This window comes from Egretta garzetta, unplaced genomic scaffold (genome assembly GCF_000687185.1).
Source record: "Egretta garzetta isolate BGI_Z169 unplaced genomic scaffold, ASM68718v1 scaffold145, whole genome shotgun sequence".
In the NCBI taxonomy this organism is placed as follows: domain Eukaryota; kingdom Metazoa; phylum Chordata; class Aves; order Pelecaniformes; family Ardeidae; genus Egretta; species Egretta garzetta.
In genome coordinates, this window is record NW_009259687.1 from 828006 (window position 1) to 842268 (window position 14263).

The 14263-nt window shown below is 39.1% G+C and overlaps 1 protein-coding gene across 22 annotated transcripts in view; it reads right to left on the reverse strand.

Annotated features, from left to right (window-relative positions):
• The window catches only part of MAST2 (microtubule associated serine/threonine kinase 2), a 193162-nt gene that overhangs the window by 109857 nt on the left and 69042 nt on the right, over positions 1-14263 (reverse strand). The window lies entirely within an intron of this gene.

Consider the following 14263-nt stretch of genomic DNA (forward strand, 5'->3'; position numbering starts at 1 on the left):
CCCGCGAGCCGAGGCCCCGCCCACCGCTCACGGGCCCCGCCCACCGCTCACGGGCCCCGCCCACCGCTTTTCACAACAAAACGGGAACTAACGCTATCGCCAGTCTCCATTTCTGTCACAATCCTGCGTGTTGTGTTTTTCATCCCCGCTATGAGAAAAAACAAAACCAACAAAAAACCCAACCAAAAAACCCCAGTGTTTTCACTGAATGTTGACAAAAGTCAATAGAAAAAACCCAAATCCATAAAATCCGGTAGCCTCTTTTCCATATTTGGTCACTGTGTGGGCACTGACTTAAATGATTAACAATGTTATTGACAACCTGTCAATGGCTGGTCTCTTAAGTAACACATTGGACATTACTTAGCAAGGTTTTTCCAAGACACCAAAAAGTTACATCTACTAAAAAAAAATTTAAATCTTAAACATTCTGTTATTATTTTCAAGGATGGGTTCTCTACAATTTGAAATTTCGTTACAGTCTAACAGTACTGAGCAAATTTCATGTGTGAATTATCACAAGGCTGACAGCTTACAGCATCAAGAAATAAATTCCTGCCATCAGACAAACTTGTCAAGATCTAATCAAAACATTTCAAGCATGTAAGATAATAAATCATTAGCATCTATAACAGGTTGTGTGGTTTATATTCTAAAAAGGTACTTCTTCCGCTCTCATTTGTTAGAAAGAATTAAAGTCTCCAACCGTGAAGTCTACGTAGCAATGACAGCTTTTTGCCACTGCTAATGGATAAATAGGTAAGATATAATTATATACCATATATTTTTCTGTTCATGTATATAGTATATTACTAATAAATGCATATATATCTCTCTCATCAAATGAGCAGATGTATTTAATTTATCCTCTTTAAAGAGGATCTGACATAACAAAGGTGCTCAGCAGAGGGTACTTTTCCTGTTCAGATGGTGCATTTCCATTTATTCCAACACACTCAGCCCCAGAAATTCTCAGAATGAATTAATAAAGCTCCGGAATTTCACGGTACTGGCTGAAAAAGGAAAACAGTGACCTTTAAATCTCTTTTACCTACCTTCTAATTTTTGAGCTTTTAGGGTTCGTGTTTACAAGCTTTGCTCTAGTCATTAGGGCTGGCAAGTCACTTAAAGAGAGAACGCTTCCTCGCAGCAGCGCAGCGCCGGTAATTGGGGCTTACAGGCACAAACCATGGGAATCGTGGCCCAGTAACAGGAGCGGACAAACCTTTCCCTTCCCTCTCCTGTATGCTTGTTTTATTCACACAATATTACCTTTGCTACTTCCTATAACGTAGCTAATTTAGGATTAAATGCACGCAAGGTTAAAAGAAGGACTGACTTCGGCTTTGTCCCCAAAATCATCCTTTGAAATCTGTGATCAACTGAGCTTCTAAGTAAGGAAGGAAAAAGTCCTAGAAGATGACATCTCAATGCAATTGAAATATTATTCTACCCGTGTAGCAACTGTTTTCATTCCGCACCTCCACCTCGACAAACACAGTGCAGCTGCAGAATCAATAGGCAGTAGTTCAAATTTAATACCTCTGTGGTCTTGACAACAAAGAGCACAATCAAAGCAATCAATTTTTATACCTGTTGTTCCACTATGCCTCATCACGTGTTTGTCTTAAAATCCCCTTCAAAAACCCTCTCAGCCCCACACCAAGCCATGCCCCAACTCCCGCAGGGCTTTTCCCGTCCCCTGGAGAAACACCAAGCCCGCGCCCTCCCAGCTCTTCGCCCTTCCCTGCTTCTCCAGAGTCCTCCAAACCAGACCATGAATGGTGGGGCCAACGCAGAAGCATCAGAGCTGAAAGTTGCACAACTGCGAGCGGCATCACCAGCAAGGGACTAATGGTTACATCCCAGGGAAAAAGAAGAAAGAGTTATGAGCGTTGCTTGTCCTGCATCACCAGCAAGGGTCTAATGGTTACATCCCAGGGAAAAAGAAGAAAGAAAACGCCTGGAGATGGAAGCAAGGAGGGAGGATAGCGCAGACAGAACCGATGACCTATTTCAGGGCACCGATTTGAGGATGCCCACTGCCAGGAGAACACTCCAGGGGATAGAGCGGACAAGGAAAATGCCCGCCAGAGACAGGGATACTCTCACAGGGTGTAGACTCGGCTGCGTCTTAGGATGGCTTAACACTTCAATGTGTGCAATGGGACCAACTGAGAGTTTACATCTAAAAATGATAGGGTAGTTTCAAACATATGAGAGAGCACTACAAAAACACTGATTAAGTAATTATGTGAAACACAGGAGAAAGTCCAAAAGCATTTCCCAAGTACCCTGTAAAGGTGAAACTCTACTCAGAATCAGTCTTATAGTACAGATTAAACCATTTTAGATAGTAAATGGTGAGGAGGGTGGTGTGATTTGACTGGTTTCCACCCACTCCACAAAGGAGTTTGGCATTACATATTCATGTATCCTGAAAAAATAAATCACATTTTAAGACGCAAGATAACTAATACAAGAGTGCTGAGCTGTGGCTACTTGGTCTGAAACACTATTTACAGGTTGCAGCTGTAAGCCTTTAAGTAAATATGCTAGTTTATCCTAAAGGACATTTTTCATTTAAGACCACCCTTCTGACGAGAATGACACACGAACATTCAAGATTTCAAACTGCCTCTTCTGACAGCGCATCTGCCTCCCCCAGCACTTGCGCTGCCGGTACCTATATATATTACCATTATTACTTCAGCCAGCCTCCATGCCACCTGCTCCCTAGGTCAACAATATCAAAATAGAAGCTTACATTTATATTTGATTTATATAAAGTGATAAATAGCATAGGAATATTTTAAAAGACAGTTGCACGCTTTTCACACAGAGCTTTCAGAAGTGTGCTTCTTTCACAGATCCTAAAAAATAAGAAGTGCATTAAATCTCGCAGTTCCCAAATGACAGGAACAGACTGTTCTGAAAGTTAATTTTTTTGTATCAGTTCCATATTTCAAGGCATAATTATTAAACATGCAACTTGATCTGTACATGACAAAAGCGGCAGCAGATTTTCAGACAACTAGTTAAAAATTAACCTTGGGAAAGAAATTCAGCATTGTGGAACTTATAAAAAGCTGGTTCGAATACCTCCTTCAAAAAGAGTTCCTTATAGTTGTTTCTTTTTATCTTAAGTTTATCGTCTCAGATCATGAGGATATAAAATCAGTTGGACACCATAGCGTGCTACAGTTCAGGTTTCGCACCAGGATTGGATCCTTCCTGGACCTGTCATTTTGGAGACAGCAAGGAACCAAGAAGAGAAAATCTATTGGCCATTTTAAGCATCACTTTTCTGTTTACATAATGTATTGTTTAGTACATAGATACTGAAAATTTATTCTATTGTCACCTTTTGTATACAGAAACTGCATCTGAAAAGAGGAACATTTCAGGCAGCAGAGAGAGTGCTGGCTTTTTGCATACGTATCTGCGCGCAATATGAAACAGAAATAAAGTCTGGAAATCTATTTGTTCATTGACCTACAATGCAACCCACATCTTTTAAACAGATACGTTATGTTATAAAAGCGCGAAGATAACAGGAGCCCATCACTCAAAATTGTCACTTTCTCTCAGTCTTGTAATTTGTCCTTGAATATGTAGCTGCGCATATGGCACAGACCCACAGGCAAAGTTGGATGCTAGAGCCTGCACTGATGGCAGCTTAAATGCAGTCCTTTCAAATTGCAGTGAGAACCATCGCTACACTCAGGATGTTCCATATTTTTGCCAGAGCAGACAGCATGATTCCTGAGATTGCCTTTGACCTTGGCTTTCTTGCAAGGTAGCTCACTATCATACCAGTTGGGACAATAGACAAATATTTTTACAGCTATAACAGTAAATACATTTCAGTTAATAAGTTAATATTTCACAGATGATGAAATTCCACTGACACTCATTGACCTGGTACCATGCACTCATGTTTTAATATTTTTCCTTTGCTGACTATGTTTGCTTTAGGGTATACTACCAACCAGCAGGGGATTAATTAAATCTCTTTCTATACATAACCATTTGCATTACAGAAATGATATAATAAGGGTTGGAATCTCCAGTTCTGATGGAAAATACAACCTGGCCACGCAAGGACAAAACTGTAATCCATCCATCAGATTAACAGGAAGGAATTTTTCATGGTGATTAAAAAAAAAAAAAAAGCACCCCACACTAAGCTTCTCTTTCTCCTATCAGTATCTGTCAAGAAAAATAATTTCCTTCTTTTCACCATCTCATTGTAAATGGTTATTAAAAACAGTACTTCTCAATTTCTCTCTCTAGAAATGATAACATCTGAACTTGTTTCCCAAACTCATCAGCAAAGAATTTTAAACAGCAACACTAAAACCGTATCTGTATTGAATGTCAGATTAACCTATGGAATATGCTGCAGGTATTTTCTATAATTTACTGACTTTTTAGAAACTAAATTCAGGATCGTACTGTTAGATCATCTGTTTAGCTACAGAGATGCTTAAAATAAGCAAATGAATACCCATGCTCTTGCCAGTATCATTCAAAATACTGAGGGGACACAGAGTTTAATTCCCAGACCTTTCTCTACACTGTACTGAATTTATGCCTGCGATCGCAAAAATCCTAAATCGCCACGGCCCTCTTAGTCCCAGTGCATCTTCCCGTATTCCCAGTACCAGCCAAAATGCACGGAACTGCCCTGTCCTAAGGAATCTCACCTTCATGGTGCCAAGGTGCCAGAGCCTCCAAGGACAAATGTGCGTGGTTAACAGGATACCTGTTCACCCACTGTTACCCTAAACATACTACAAGTTCAAAGCAAATTAAATGTATTATTTGGATTAGTTATCTACCTCAACAGAATTTATGTGTCAGAAAAATGTAATTTGTAAGGTACATTAACATATAAAACCAAAAGGGGAAAAAAATCCTCAGCTGTTTAACTCACAGGAGACCCTACTTCTCTAAATAATCAGTTTCTACCAGTCTTCAAACCCACAGGTCACGCATCAGCCAATGATACATTTAATGTTTTTAGCATCTTCTGGCCTTTCTCTTCGCTTCTCTTCAGCTTAGAAATCCCTCACTAGTCAGCAAAAAGAAAAAAGCCTTTGGATTTATTTCAAATTATAGTTACTGCAGAAGAAAATAAAGCTAAAAGCCCTTTAAACTTTAAGCAAAATTCTCAAACACAGCAATTTATTTTCCCTCCCCCACCAGTCCTCCCGCCTGGGCAACGCAAAGTTCTTCCTTTATAGGCAAAGCTAAGGATCCAGGTCACAACTGTGCATTAACCCATCAAGAATATATGCCTCCAAAAGTCGCCTACTAACCTTTCATATCACTTAACCTCAGGGCTTTCCGTAAGATTAAGGGTATTGGTTACTTGACCTAAAGTAATTCCAGAATACATTTCAAACCAGACAAGAATTCCCACTTTCCTCAGAATATTTCAGTGCTGACTCCCATATATATATATATAGTAACTGAAGTGTCTACTCCAGATTTTGTACATTACCTCATGTTTTCAAGCCCAAAATACAACATTATGCAGTACACCATGGGCCAGGCTGAACCCACTCATGGTAACAAACACGACTGAAACCACACGTCATGGCTTGGATAGGCAGATGACAATAAAAGCGATGCATGCAAACGACATTCCCAAGTGGGTGAATGAAGAGTTGCCCAACCCCAGGAATAAGGCAGCTGCCACAGCTGAGCTAGAGATTACGGGACGAGTAGGCGTCTGCAGCCAAGGGCAGGGCAGTGGGCACACAGCCCTGGCTAGCCAGAGCAATGAATGACTTGCAATTCTCCAAGACTCATTTCCTCCGCAGGATTCATTCCTATCTCTGTTATTTGGGACTAAGAGCACAGGGTCACTAATTTCATGCTATCAGTCAAGCAGCAGCCTCTTTCTTTTCATAGAAAAGAAAATAGCTAGTTTCGTATTTGATCCCGAGCTTTTTGGCTGAGGTTAAACAGCAAATGGTTTCCGAAAATTAAAGACAACCTCTGAGAACCCTGGTCACATCAAGAATAGCAGGTACAGTAACTCAGCTGTTCAATCCTTAGACGTCAGCAAGCTAATTTACTATCATCTTTATTGTCTTCCTCAAGGCTAAAAAAAACGGCAGCAGCCGCCCTCATCAAATACATTTGCCAAACTTCTTGTTAAATGATACGGTGCCTATAGAAGATGGTGTTTTGAAGATGTATTTTCTTTTGCAGGAAAAAGTAAACGTAAAGATTACAGCTTGAATTTTGCAACTCAGAGTCCTAGATGTGGCACAGAAGCATAGAAAAAACAGCAGAGCAGAAGAAAAAAGGCGAATTTGCTCTCATACCAGACAAGCCAGAAATTGCAACAGCAGTAGCTTCAGAGGACCTTTATGATAACTTATTCCCTGAAATAACAGTAACAGCTACCCAAAATGTGCGTGTGGATCAACAAAATAAAAAGTGAGATGCGTAGTAGTCTTCTGTAAATAAAAGGCAGGTTATACTTTAAAATCTGATAAATAACTGCCTCAATAAATGCTCAAAATCTTCCTTATAGGTATTATATTTTTGCACAAATTAGCCTAAGGGAGAAGGAATATTGAGAGGAATAAAGCACACAGCTTAGACAGCTCATTATTCTTTCTCATTACTTAATTCTAGTTTTACAAGGCCGTGAAGCAGATCACTGATCCACCCTATGTGTGAAACAGCCTGCCCAGCGCTGAACAGTCATCCCAAATAATGGAAGCAACTGTTCAAAATTATCTTTCATGTTGCCAGACTGCACCAGTTTCAGAAATGTAAGTCAAAAGGTCACCTTCTACAAAATTTTGGAAAATGCAGAAAAGAGTGTCATCTCGGAGACACACAGGACTGCAGCTGCAATGCTATTGTTAGAAACTGCTCTTAAAATTACTGTCTTGACTTGCACCAAAAATTCCTTCGAGACTGGGCATGCAGCGATCACAAGGAAACAGTCACAGCTGCTAAAAATGCCAACAGCATTACAAATAAACAAATCCAGTCTTATTCTATCCCTTGTTGGCTCATACTAATATTAATCTATTATTAAGTCAGTTGTAATTTCTACTATATACACATCTACTTCTTAAAAGGTTGTTTCTAAAAGAACTGACAGTTGACATCGAGGCTACTTGACCACCAGTTTTATTTACAAAACTCTTTAAACATCCTTTATTGAATTTAAAACTGAATAATCAAGCCCAGCATAATTTTTGTGAGTTTGGGGACTCTCCTGGTTTATCCTACATAAAAGTTACATAAAACAATATGCATCTCATGAAAACTCCTGGACCTGCTCACCAGCTCATATCCACTCAGTGTGCTGTTCATACGTATTGTGAGCAAAGATCAAAGGTTACAAAGAAAATTATATTGAAATACATTGGTTGAGAGACAATCTCCAACACTGTGTTGGACCAAAAAAAGGTACATGGTCAGCTTAGTATTAACATCATCAGCAGGAGTCTCGCAACAGTCCAAAGGGTTCTATTTATTCTGTCAGGTTGGTTTCTCACCAACTCCCCAGTTGTAAAGTATTTGGAAGCAGACAGGCAGAAATTAAGCTTTGGTGGTTGTATTTGAAAGGCACTTCCACATGCCTCCAGTTGCTTTGTCAATGTTAGGCTAAGACTTTTGACACATCAACAGAATTGTATCATAGAATCATAGAATCATAGAATGTTTTGGGTTGGAAGGGACCCCTAGAGGTCATCTAGTCCAACCCCCCCACAGGAGCAGGGACACTGCTAACTAGATCAGGCTGCTCAGAGCCCCGTCCAACCTGGCCTTGAATGTTTCCAGGGATGGGGCCTCCACTATCTCTCTGGGCAACCTGTTCCAGTGTTTCACCACCCTCAATGTATCTTTACATTTGTATTATTTCTCAACTAAAAAAAGAAAATCTGTGCCAGACCAGTCTCCCAAAATGGCCAGAAGGCTTAGCAACCCCAAAATAAGACCAAGTTTCCTAATAGTGAAGCTCTGGGAGAAAGCCCTAGGGAAGAGAAACTACTTTTTAGTTCCTCAAAAAGCCTCAACAACAGGTGTCGCCCATCCTCCCCTAAAGCTGCAGCAAGCCCATTCCACATAGATCATGCGAAAACACTCTCAGAAATTGAAAGCATACGCAATCAATTTTAAAGATATTTAGTAATTAGTCCTAAAAGGAATTCCAAGCATATAAAGCTCCCTTGCCTTCATCTAGTTTATGACTGATAGCATCTGTAACCTCACGAGGCATCCATTAAGTTCAGTAGTTAATTACATCTGCTCTGACTGGACATTATTTACAGAACAAGCAGATGTAATTTTTCATTGCTTAGCTGGTCTACATAAGGCACTTCAGCTTGCCCCTCTCAAATCCCTCCTTCTCAATAGAAGGAGAGACAGGCAAAGGATGCTCTGATCATTTTTTGCAAAGGAACAGTTAAAGGCCATCATCCTCTTAATGAAAAAATCCACATGCTGAGCATCACATGAAAATTTGGAATAAGCAGATGCCAGCCAGTATTTACATCCTTGTAAGCAGACAACAGAATTCTAACTTTCCTTTTGTCCTCAGAAGTGAATGGTCTCTGATACTGCTTATGACTGCTGGGCTCCAAACTGCAGCCAAACTGAAACATAAATCCTTGACAGAAGTGATGAAAGAAAGGGCTCTGTTGCTTCATTCCCAGATGATAAATATTTTTCCAGCAAAAGCAAATAGCCACAGAAGGCTTACATTTGTATTATGTGTATAGGAAGACATTCATCCCCTGGAAATATAAAGTGGTTAGACACTTAGTGTGACTCATTTCAGAGTTATAACACAAAGTATTTCTACAACTACCTTTTTATAATTAGTTCTGGAAAACAACATTTTCAGTGAAAAACAAACATTAAATTGAAACATGCTCTCCTATCGTCTCTTTCACACACTTTCAAACAGGTATTTTATCTGCTTAGGAATATTTAAATTAACTGTAAAGACAAAGAAAAATTGGCAATTAAATGATCCTCTCAATTTTCATGAGGTAGAAATGTAATAACCACCAACCTTAACCTAATTTTAAAATTAAAATCTTGGACTTCCTTAATTTCAAGGGAACAAGGCTGCCTGTTGTGTTCACACGTGGCAAGGCTCTGAAGGTGAAATATAAAATGTGAAACTGCAAAGTGGTGCTAGGCCAAACCCAAGATTAATTTACAGCTCAAACTGAGTGTGGTGAAAGGTTTATACCGGCATATACAAGACAATCTTCAGGCTTAGAAGAGGTGGAACATATCTTGGGAAAGCAACATCTCTTACTTTCAAAAAAAAAAGGCAGCAGAGCTGGGAACCCAGGGCACTGACTGACCTCATACCTGGACATATTTTTAAACAACCACATCCAGGCCTATCCTTCAGGTATATCATAAATTGTGCAAATGTCAAGAAAACTAAGGGGTCTGGATCTCTAAGACTTCTCATATGAAAAAGCATGTGACATCTAAACATCTTTCACAGATTTATTTCTGAACCGCCTTACATTTAATACAGTTGGATAATCCAGACTTACTTGGTGCCAAGAGATCTGTTTCAGAGTAAAGGAAAACTCATCCCCAATTAAAGTACTGGTAAAATACAGGCACTCACTCCCAAAGCACAGATTTGAGAAACTGCAGGCTGTGCCTAATGACTTTTAGTTCTGATGGGTGATTAGTGTGCTCTGTAATGGACTGACAGAAACAGCTGATTCTATTACAAGGAGATGTTCTGGCTACGATTTTCTTTCTGTTGCATTTAAATTATAAATACAAACTCTCTTGAAAATATATGAAGACAAAGGATATTAATCAATCTCTAATACTTCTGTCTTCTGTCTTTTACCATACTTCAAATTAGACCAAACACTTGACTTCATCACAGGAAAAGCCTTGCAGGTACTCAGGACTGTCTGTACCAACATTACCCTTCCATACTACCAAGCACAGAGTTCTCTTCATCCTCTACACCCTCTGAAAGAAACTGCAAGTTCTTTTCATTCAGGTGTTGGCTTCAAAGGCAGATATTAAGGTATATCCCAGTTTGTACCTATGGGTACAGAAGACATTTCTGAAGTCTTCGCAAGTCTTGCAAATTCATCAAAAACTGTCATTTTCTAAAAAAAAAAAAAAATAAGTCCTTTTCTCCAAAGAGGATTGGGGTTGGGAAGGGGCTTTTCCTGAACCTGGCAGATCTCACCAGAGCTCATCTAGTCAATGTCCTTATTCACACATTCAGGTTCAATTCAATGCATGGTTAAAGCATTCAACTCACAATAGTTTCTGGGGAGTCCAAAAGTCTTTAATACATTGGTTTTAACTCGTTGTCTTTATTGTACTGTAGGAGAACTGGAATGCCAGAATCTATCTGTGCTTCTCTAATACACATCTCGTACAACCTACAAAAAGTTATATATACTGGAAAAAAAAAAGCTGCATGTAAAGCATAAGCCATATTGCAGGCAAATTTTTAGTACATAAAAAAATTAAATACAAAGGCAGTGCAAACACCTAAAAAACAGCTGTATACCTCTGCACAAGCTTTCTTATTGTTGTTTTTCAACAGTTTTGTTGCAATTTTCTTTTACGTATCCCACTCCGCTAACAATCAGCCCCAATTCAATAGCTTTTCTTGGAGAAGTTAACAATTTTTATGTGCTTGCCACACGTTAGAGGACATTTTGTATAAAGAATATTTGTTGCAGATAGTAAAACGCTTAATTTTCATTATACTAATGAGAAAAAAATTATTAAGACTTCTCACAGAACCTTTTGCATTTTTGTTTGAGAGGGATCAAATTGCGAAGAAAAAGCCAAAGAGATAAACATGCAGTGACCATCTCTGAAGAAATAGCCTAAATAGCTTGCAAAGAGAGAGTCAAGGTTTAACTTCCCAATAGCAACTTTCTACCTAAATGCTCTTTGGTATGATAAGTTGTCTTCTCCATCAATAAAATCTATCTCCATCATTAATCCGTATTTAGACATCAACATTTTCTCTCAGCCAGTGCTTTAACGAGCTGCATGACTCACCAAATTCTCACAAGAGAAGTACAACTTCAGCAGCCAGAACCAAGGATTAATAAAAGAATTAAAATGATCCTGTAAAATCATTCATTGCATACACAAAACCTGAATTAAATTCATTCATTCTCCTCTAATTTTAAATTCTCTGATATTTTTCATCAGATGATCTCCAGAGATCCCTTCCAACCCTTGCCATTCTGTGATTTGGTGATTTCAATAAAACAGTTTCGAAAGTGATGAAACAGTTCCAACATAACCTGACTTTTTTTAAAAAACATATTTTCATTTTATCTTTTCTTAGCAAGTAAAAGCACAGCAAAGAAAATGAAAGATGGTGACTCCCATTTAAATCCTACTCTTGGGGCTAAAACATTACACCAAATTCACTACTGCATTTTAAGCATTTCAGTTTACTTCAGAGGAAAGATGCACCTTCAGACAGAAACTTTCAGAATCTAAGGGTTTATTTTTAATATGGACTTCGTGTTTGTTGAACTCACAATTTAACATCAGAAAGCAAACCCACCATCTAGTCCAGAAATTACAGATAGCTGGCTATAGGAGGACTTAAACATACATAAACCCAAAGCAATCCCAGTGCAGCTTCTGGGGTTACTGCAGATTTGCATATATGCTAAGTGACATTTTAGACTTAAGATCTTAAATGGTCTTTTCTCACTTACACGATAAAAAAAAAAGCCACGGGAAACATTGTTGGATTTTTTTACTGTCATTAATTCCCCACTATTTTCTTAAACCATGAATTAGACTGGCTTTTTTCCTGCCCATCACTTATTTTTACAGAAGTATTTATCTTTGAAACAAAGCTTGACATTTATCTAAGAAAAACGCTGAGATGGCTCACACAGAGACAAGAACTATCAGAGGCTTGGCAAAGAAAATACGTATCGTCAGGAAATAAAAAGCAGGTTTTCAGATGCAGTAAGTCTGCTGTCTTACTAGGAGATGAGCCCCTGGGAAGATGCGTTGCTTTGTTAACGTGGTGTTGGAATATTTTTCAGCTGGAGGTAAAGCGACTCAGATCACACTCCCTGCCCTGCCTGAAGCTGTAAGAAGCTCGCCAGCATTTATGCCTAGTCTGCTTAAATTGTAATGTACAACTTGCTTAAAAAAAAAAAAATAAAATCAATAGACATTATGCCTACTTATTTAAAAATCAATAGACATTATGGACGAATAAAATATTCTTTTCATTTTCCCAATAATTCTAATTGAATATTTATAAGCCTCTCTACCCAAGTTAACATTAAATGCAGATGTACACACAGCATTTAAATGTGTACTGGTTCTAGGAAGCAGAATTGGTACTGTAAAACAAACCAGAAAGAATTATTTGTAAAGTAACTACTGAAGAGTACTAAACCTTATTTTCAGTCTTAATTCTTTAAGTTTTGCTACTTTCAGTATACTTAAATATGATTCCACTGCCTGTTCAGTCCTAGAGAGAGAATGAACAGGATATAAAACTGATAAAAGCAAATGACTGACAAAAAGAGAGTATTTTCAAAACAGTATAGGCACCTCACTGCACAAATTTCCATTAATTTAAACGGAAAAAGTGGAAAATTAAGTCCATTGTACTGTCCAAAAATCACCATCTATGGTTTCCTTCATACCTAACAGGCTTTTGCCTTCATAGATTCAGGTATTCCTATCAAGGTAAAGAAGTCTCTGGAGCCTGAAAATGCAGGGAGCAAAAAAGGCCTCAAAAAGCCAACAGGCAAATAAACAATATAATCGCAAGACACAGGAAAGGGAAATGGATCTGCCTACAATGCCAGGTAGCTGCTATGTGCAATACTGAGTAAATGGAGCAAAGCAGAACTTACAAGTGCTTCCACGAAGCCTGCAAAATAAAAGTATATTTGGCATCAACCAACCACTCTCTGTAACAGCCATCCCACACACCTACCCACAGGAGGATAACCTGAGGGATACTGTTGTCAGTATCTACATTTCAGGAATGACGGATTAAGATGTATGGGCAGGGAAGTGGCTCCGTACATGAATTTTACCAGGATAAAAATATTACAGAAGAAAAGCATCATGGAATCTCTTTGGGCAGGAATCCCAGCCTGTAATAGCAAAAAATGCAGTTCCAGGACTGTGCTACCAACTCAGATCAGGACAGTGACAACAATCAGGAAACATTAAATAAGGTCAGGGAAGCTTCAAAGTTAGGACAAGTCACGAGAGTGGAAGATTGCAGTTGTCCACACAGACTGGGCCAGTGCCTCATTAGGATAAGCAACAGAGAGAATTATTTTGGACGTAAGAAAATAATTGCTTCCTGGAAGAGCAGTCTGAAGTCCAAGAAGAGATGCTATTTTGGATTTGTCTCCAGTCTTCTACATTCTTTTTAATTTTTAGTGCCCACAGCATGTTTCTGTCTCGACTGAGGTGCAGCATTCCTCCTGGGTAGATGCCTTCAATCCCAAAAAGTTGATCAGCTCCCATCAAGCCTAATCCCTTCTTCTTACACCATTATGTCATCCACACATGGGGGCTGCTAATCTCTTGTCTACTAACTCCCCCCACACGGAGCTGACAGGCATTACAGAGAATGTTATCACAGAAATCCCGTATTTCAGGTTGCCAAGTGAAATACACTGAAGTTAGCCTCAAGAGTATCCCTCACCGAGCATCCTACCTCAGAAATCCATTTAACTGCACTTACTAACAATCTCCCACTATCACAATCAGCTTCCCCTGATCCTTAGGGATCACCTCTGCTGCAGGAGCCTCCTCAGTACAGGGTACAGTGACATCGCCTGGAAGGTGGGTCTCGTCCAAAAGATTGGGTCCAGGCTTCCCAAATGCACATCCTCATCAGCAGCACAGAGGCTGCCACAGTTTCTACGAACGTCTCTACTAAGCTGGTCCAGTTCAGCTACTTTCAGCTTAAAAGAGCAAACCTATTCTCTTAGCACTGGGACCTCCCTGAACTGCACGCACATGTTAAGGCCTGCTCCCTGACAATAACATCATCACGAATTTTGCATTCTCTGCAACAAGGGGAGAACCCTTCTCTTACACACTAGAGTTTTACTTGTACTTTGTGTTTAAAAGGTGTTAGGTATTGGAAGCTAATATTTGTTAGGCTTCTCCTTTAAGTATGTGATAAGATTACTCTCTTCCCACCGTATTCTACTTTTATTAAGCAAATGAGAAATAGGTGAGAGATATCCAA